Source organism: Gadus chalcogrammus, chromosome 9 (assembly GCF_026213295.1).
Source record: "Gadus chalcogrammus isolate NIFS_2021 chromosome 9, NIFS_Gcha_1.0, whole genome shotgun sequence".
Lineage (NCBI taxonomy): Eukaryota > Metazoa > Chordata > Actinopteri > Gadiformes > Gadidae > Gadus > Gadus chalcogrammus.
Genome location: NC_079420.1, coordinates 10,943,548 through 10,951,047, shown reverse-complemented (window position 1 = coordinate 10,951,047; position 7,500 = coordinate 10,943,548).

The window sequence follows — 7,500 nt, the reverse complement described above, 5'->3', positions numbered from 1 at the left end:
TTAAATGTCCGTCTGTCCATCTCCCTGCCATCACCATGACAATTCCTGATCATCATGTTTCTTTTTGAACTGGACAGGAAGAGGAGGGGCTGACTCCAGGGCCCTGAGATCCAGTCCGGTTCTTTCTAAGTTTATCTGATTTACAGTCTGGGGGGGGGGGGGGGTTATGGTTATGGTTGCTGGCTTCCCGTGTTTTCAGACACACTTCCTGTTTAAATGAAAATGAATAACGGAAGAGATAAACCAGTGGAGGAATGCTTCACTGGTAAAGTAGCTTGAGACTAACTACAGTAAAACTAGCTGCTTAGACCAGAGAGCAGGACCATAACACTAACTACTCTGCAACACGGGGGGGAAAGGACAGAGCAGAGTAGAAATGTATGAGCAGGGAACTGGTTGGCACAAGTAGTTTGACTCCACGGGTAACTAGTCACTAGTGTTGCTAACCAGGAGACGCAGCCCTCCTCAACTAGTTTGTGTCGCTAACCAGGAGACCCAGCCCTCTTCACGTGGAACGCCTTCAGAGAGAATCTGTTCCACATGAGGAAGAACTGGTTCCATCTGAGACCTCCGGCTCAACACTAAAGAACCGATAGTGGAAGTACTGGAGACGGTCCCTGTGTCCCATTCCTTATACGAGATCCAAAACCGTCTCTTTAACAGTGCGATAGTTTTGTTGGTTTGTGTGAAACCTAAATGTTTGTTTTGTGCTGCCTTCTTCATGAGATCTCTCCTGGTTAAATAAAGGTTTAATAAAAACAATTAAATAAAGATCTGGGGCTTTTTTGCTTCAGGGCTCGTGAGCTTTTGAGTCTAAACCAAACCTTCCTGTCTGCCTAAGGCGGGTCTGATGGTGTGCTGATTTGAGGTAATGAGTGTGTTTAGATCTGGGCGTAAATCTTCACCTGTGCATTTTATCTTACCACATTTTCGATACTCGAAATATGTGCTTGAATATGGAATGGCAGTTAAAATCAAAATGTTATCAATAGATAAATATATAACATGTCTATGAAGTTAATAAATGAAGCAATAAATACATCAATAATATACATATAAATATAAAAATAAGTCGATATATTGAAGTAAATACGTAATGTGGGTAATAAAGTCTTCAAAATAATCGTTTCGAAAAAGAAACGCAAATGATGAAGCAGACATTTTCTTTGAGAGCACAACCGCAATGAGGCGACACAGACTTTCAACAGGCAGTGCGCTTTACGGCCTAACCTTTACCGCCTGCTCCTCCTGGCTGGCCTGTTTGTTTAAGGGGCGCTTGCCTCAAACACAATCGCTGTATTTGGGAGTGAAGGAAGCCGAGGTCTTTGTGCCGAATCCCAGGTCGTATTTATGAGCTCCTATTTCAATCTTTAGCTTCCTGCTGCGCCGCGACGCTTAGGTCAGGACACGGCCCGCTCAGACGCACAATGAACAGAGAAAACACGCGCTGAGGTGTCTGCTGGGCCCAGGGAAACCTTGGCCCCCGCCGGAATGCCCATCCTGTTTCAGTGGATAACAGCCAGGAATGTGGGGACAGAAAGGAGGACAGACCGGTGAAGGTCGACCCTTTGTCAGGGGTCGCTGACCCCCAACATACTGCTAGAGTACAAACAGAAAACACAGCTTTGTCTGTGTGAGTGAGAGAGCGAGAGACAGAGAGAGAGAGAGAGAGAGAGAGAGAGAGAGAGAGAGAGAGAGAGAGAGAGAGAGAGAGAGAGAGAGAGAGAGAGAGCCAGAGCCAGAGCCAGAGCGAGAGCGAGAGAGAGAGAGAGAGAGAGAGAGAGAGAGAGAGAGAGAGATTCATCCACTTATGTCTGTTTAAACATCATAACCATCACAACAAACATTTTGTTGTGTCTTGATGGTTGGAGGATGAGAGATTGGTTGATAGTGGGCGTGGCCCCTGATGCCTTCCTGTCTATGGTGACGCTCCGCCTTCGACATCACTGATGACATCAGTGTCTGCCTCTCCCACGGCGGCCAGTCATAAAGTGTATGCTGACTTCCTGAAGCCTTTCCACACAGCAGGGAGCTCGCTTAACCCCCAGTAAACTCTGTGCCTACAGACTTAAATAGCATCTGTCTATTACATTTTTCCATGGCCATGAGGTGTAGATACGTTTGATGCAGCATGGGGAGGAGAGGTGGTGGAGCCGTGATGAAGGACACCGCCGCCCTCAACGACAACACTCCAGCCTCCGTCACCACCACCACCACAAAGAAGATTCATTCCAACCACCTTCACCATGACGATGGCCCCAACAACCTGATCCCCCCCCCCCACCCCCTCCCAAGTGCCTGGGAACCACACATAGAGACGAGCTGGCAGCACCCAGTAACACTGATTCCTGCTTGCATGCGAAGGCTCATCAGATATTCACCACAACATGTCCCCCCCTACGAGGGCACGGCTTCATAAGGGGGATCTATAGATCCATATATGGATAGATATATTCATCTATATCCACACATTGACAATGTGAGAACAAAAGATCACACACAACTTCTGAGTCTCCAGGGACTAATCGAACTATGGTTCATGATGCAAATCTGGATGAGCTGTCAAAGAGTGTGTGTGTGTGTCTTTGTGTGTGACCCCCCCCCCCCCATACACACACACACACACTTGTGTAAAGGGGCAGGTGTTCTCCGTCTCTGACATCACTTCCCCCCCCTTGGGGGCGATGTAGTGGAATCTCTCCAGCCAATGAAAGCAAAGGGGCCGACAAAGGCAACAGAGGAGGGCGGGAGCGGTACCGTAACCCACGACGACACACCTCAACTCTGGACACATCCCTGGCGTTACCCTGACGACCACCTCTTGCTGTGGACACACCAGCACACCACACATGAAGGTTTGCTGAAATTCACAATTCTTTCAGAGTACAAGATAAAGGGCAGTGTCGCCTCTCGGTAAGTGGCAGGAAGTCTAGGTCCAGAGGTGCTTTTACTCGGACAGGAACGCCCACCATTGTTCATTCAGCGGCCCCCCCACCCTGACACCGCGCCCCAGCCTTCAGCTGCGCCCCGTAAGTAAACGCAGCTCCGCCCAGCCAACACCACCGGGACTCGCCCAGTGGGTGCACACGTCTCTGAGGGTCGTTAGGCCGCGGTAACAAGCTCAGGGGACTAGAAGGTCTGGCTTCAGTGCCTCCATCAAGTCTGTTTAACGTGGTGTAGCCCCTCACCTCGACGCCCCCCAGACAAGGAGAAACTCCCCGACTCAGAGAGGAGAGACCTTGAGAAGGAGTCCAGGAGAGCTTCCCTCCTCCAGGCACCAGCAGGAGGTTCCCCAGATGGGGCTGTTAGAAGCTCATCAGTAAGGAGCTCAACATCAGCCTGACTGGAGCGAGGGCTCCTCCGCTGCACTCAGAGACAAGGAAGCTCTTCATGTCCAGGCAGTGTCCCCAGACGGGACTTTTCCTAAAACCACTAGCCTGGGTTCGACATTTATATTTACATTAACATTAGGGGCATTTAGCAGACGCTTTTATCCAAAGCGACTTATAATAAGTCCCGACGTTGGCAGGACGCTGCTGCAGCTGACCCCGTGACCCATGTGTGATGCGTTGGTGTGGAGCCGCGTGGGCACGATGTCAACATTATGTCGTACATTGGCTGGGCTGCATCAGATGCGAGAGCCTTTCTCCGCCGGTCTCCTCCTCCGTACATCCTGCCTCCGTACAGCCACACGTACGCAGAACCCTTAGTCTGTGTGTGTGTGATTTATGTTGTCTGTATCCGTGTGAAACGTCCCCCCGCCAAAAGCCCCTTTACAACACAATGCAGGCTGCCCTGACGACTCACAGCCGTACTGTCACGGACACGGGCGACAGCAGTCGTTAATAACATCCATCCATATAAGGAGTGGAAACTGTGGCGCTGAGGATACTATGGAATAGTTTTGGTATTTTTCAAATAAGTGTTTTGGTCTTTTTCAAATAAAGAGACAAACAAGTCGACAAAAGAAACTTTTGGCGTGACATGAAGATACTGTCCTTGGAGGTGTTTGTTTATTTACCGCACGCGCCACAAAGCTGATATGCATCCTGAATGCATCCTCCAGAGGTTCAGCCAATCAGGAGCCTGCTTCATCACCTTTAGATGTTCGGGCAGGAAGGGCCCGCGCCAGGTTAACTGATGCCTGACGACAACCGAGCAGGATTCAGCTCACCTCTTCACGGCTGAACGCTCTACCTATGGACACGCTCGGAGGATTAGCATGCCTGCTGGAGGATCTTCTGACACAAAAATACTGGCACTCTTTATTCACTCAGTAGTATCCAGCACTAATAGGTCACTGCTCCCGATTGTGTTGTGAATGGAAATCAGAGCGATGGAAACAGAAAAGATGGGGCTATTCACAGGTACAAACGTGAGTCAGTTTGAGATTAAATAAAGCTTTTGGACAGGACAGGCGATGGCTCCGTCAACGGGGAACTTTATTTATTTCTCAAATTACCAATATTCACTTAGTGGGCATTTTGGTTGGTTGGTGGGGAAAACCTTCGAGAGCCTTTGTTGAAACCATGACAACACAATGGAAACACGTTCTATATGCGACCCGGGCGGGAAAAAGGAATGCAGGACTAAAAATACTCCATGGATGGGATGGGATGTGTTTCCCAAGGTTACCCCCCGACAAACAAACGAATAGGGCGTCTTGACTCACACACAAATAAAACGTTGAGTGACGCGTTCTCCGCGGTGGAAACAATGGCCGCCGGCCAGAGCTGAACTCATAGTTATGTCTGCAGGATCCTCTGTTCTGCTAATCTGGAAGTAGGGCTGGTATCTGCTGGAGCCGAGGGTCCATAGGGGCGAGGTGGGGTCTTGTTTTGACAATGCAGGAACGCTTTGTTCCTCCTTATCGTCTAATAACCCAGAAGGGCGATGGGAGGACAGATCCTCCTCTCAGTCTATTGGTTCCGCTCCTAATCCTCCTTCCTTTGGCTGACTGTCTTTGCGGGAACCAGATTAGTCTAGTTTATATTTTTGATAGCTGTTCCCTTTTTCCCACAGCCAAAGACAAAACATAATCTCCCGCCAAAGTATCCCACATGCAGAACTATCTCCACCAACGTGGCAAGATAGTCCGCTTCAGGAGGTTTGATCAAACCCCTCTCCGGCTCGCCCCCTGGTGGGGGGGGGGGGGGGGGGTACACGTGAAGAGAGGCGAGGAGGGCCGACTATCAAACCCCCATCCGTCCACACGCTGCTCGTATCGACTTACGGTCCACCGCGTCTCCTCTCTCGAACCCGGCCCCTCTCCGGCCGGGCAGCACCCGGCTCCATTGTCTCCGAGGAGCCCGGGCCGGGGTTTGCGGAGGCGAGGCTGGGGTTGTGTTTCAGCCCGGAGGCGTCGGAGCGCCGGCTTGTGTCGGGAGACGCGGGTTAGACTCAGTAAGGAACGATTGAAAGCCGACGGGTTTCCCACGCGTCGGCGAGGACGTGGGAGGGGGACACCTGAGATCGCCTGATTACAAACGAGGCCTCCTCTTCACAATGCAGAGGAGCTCTGATGAACAGAACCGGCCTCTCACAGACGGAGACAAAGAGGACTTATGGATCTGTAGCGCAATGAAATTAAGCTCTTGACCTAAATCCCCTCCACAATGGATGAGCATGAATGTATGTTTTGTTTAGAGGAAGTGAGCGAGGCTGGCTTCACACCGACAACCTAACGGACAGGAAACAGCCAAAGGCCAAACATTCTGCCCAGACATTTTCAACCGATTTCATATCTTCGTGGAGACATGATGTGAATAAAGTAAACTAACAAACAGAAATTACACTGTTCCTATTTCCAAAGAGCACTTCTACAATCTCCCCATATAATAAAGATAGAATCATCGCCTCCATCGACATGGATGTGCACTCATTGACATTTTAGCTTCCCGGCGAATCTTCAGCGTTTTCTAACCAAATTCCTCCGCTACCGAAACGCTCAACAGGAACTTCTGTATTCCCGCTTTAACTGCCAAGTTCTGAAAGCCGACCGTGTCTTCATAATGCACGACTGACATGAGAACTAACATTCTCTCGTAGTTTAGCTACGAGCTCAATTATCCTGAGGGGGTGAATTCAGTCATGACAAATGAAATACCATTACAAACAGTTTTTTCCTTTGGAAGTAAATCTGTTATGGGGATTCTCCCAAGACAAGATGCTGTAGTGACTGAGTCTTCACACCGGTGTAACTTTAGACTAAAACATCTATTAATGACTCACTTGATATCAGATTACGTGTAGACACACACACACACACACACACACACACACACACACACACACACACACACACACACACACACACACACACACACACACACACACACACACACACACACAAATGCATACACACACACACACACACACACACACACACACACACACACACACACAAATGCATACACACACACACCTTGGAGAAGGTGTGTTCTGAGGCCTCAGAAGAAGACCCGTGTTCTGTAGACGCGTTAAGCTTTGATCCTTTAAAGGCTCAGAGGAGAGACCTACTGGAACCCGCTGGTGTTCCTCAGTCCAACCTCAGCGTCTCTCTAGGCTCGGGAAGTCAAAGCTCCCACAGCCGTTGAAAAGGAACCACCAGCGCTCTACCATCAGAACGCTGGGCTGGGCGCTGGGCTATTGTTTGAGTAGCACATTCCAAACATGCCATTTAAAAGTCATTTTCCGTACCCCCCTTTGTTGACGAAACGGAAAATTCAACCCCCAAGAAGGACATCTAATCTGTAATTTCCCACTTGAGGAGTTTCTGTGCACACATCTCGCTGCATTCCACAGATTCCAGAGGCTTCCAAAGCTCACTTTGAGAGCCGTAGTCAGTGCCGACCGTGCTGGGCTCAGCATCCTGGTTAAACATTAGCAGGAGTGCTGGTGTTAAGGCTCTGAAGGTCAGACCGAAGAGAGAGGGTCAACCAGGGCTAATTGCCCTGGTGCGAACCTGATACTTCCAGGAAGTCCTACTGTTGCAGTAGTGGGATGTGTCAGAGACACAGAGAGCGCCTGTGTTTGCCCTCTCTGACGGCTGGCTACCACGATGTTTGGGGGGGGGGGGATTGGTGACTAACGCCTTGGAACAAGGTCGGTGGCTACTCTCCTCCTAGGAGACTTTCACTGGGCTCCTCCAGACAAGGACGCAGGGTGGTGGAGTTGAGGCTGGTTTATTGTAGAAGTTTGTAGGTAATGATACATGGCCTGGTGCTCAATGCGGCCACGCAGGAGGTCTCTGCGTGTGTGTGGAGATGCCCGGGTTAACCTGGGCACACTGATTACTCAATGTGCACCAGGTGTGCAGCCCCACCCAGCTCCAGAGTCCAGTCAGTCTGCCTCGGGCCAGGTGAGGCCGCTTCAACCAGCCGTCCTCCACACACACTCCGACACCCTGCATGCATATTGGTCCCGTTGCAGTTCCCAAGGAGACCCATCCTTTACAATGCAAAGCAGCGTAGAACTTGCAACCTTGTGTTGCAGAAGGGT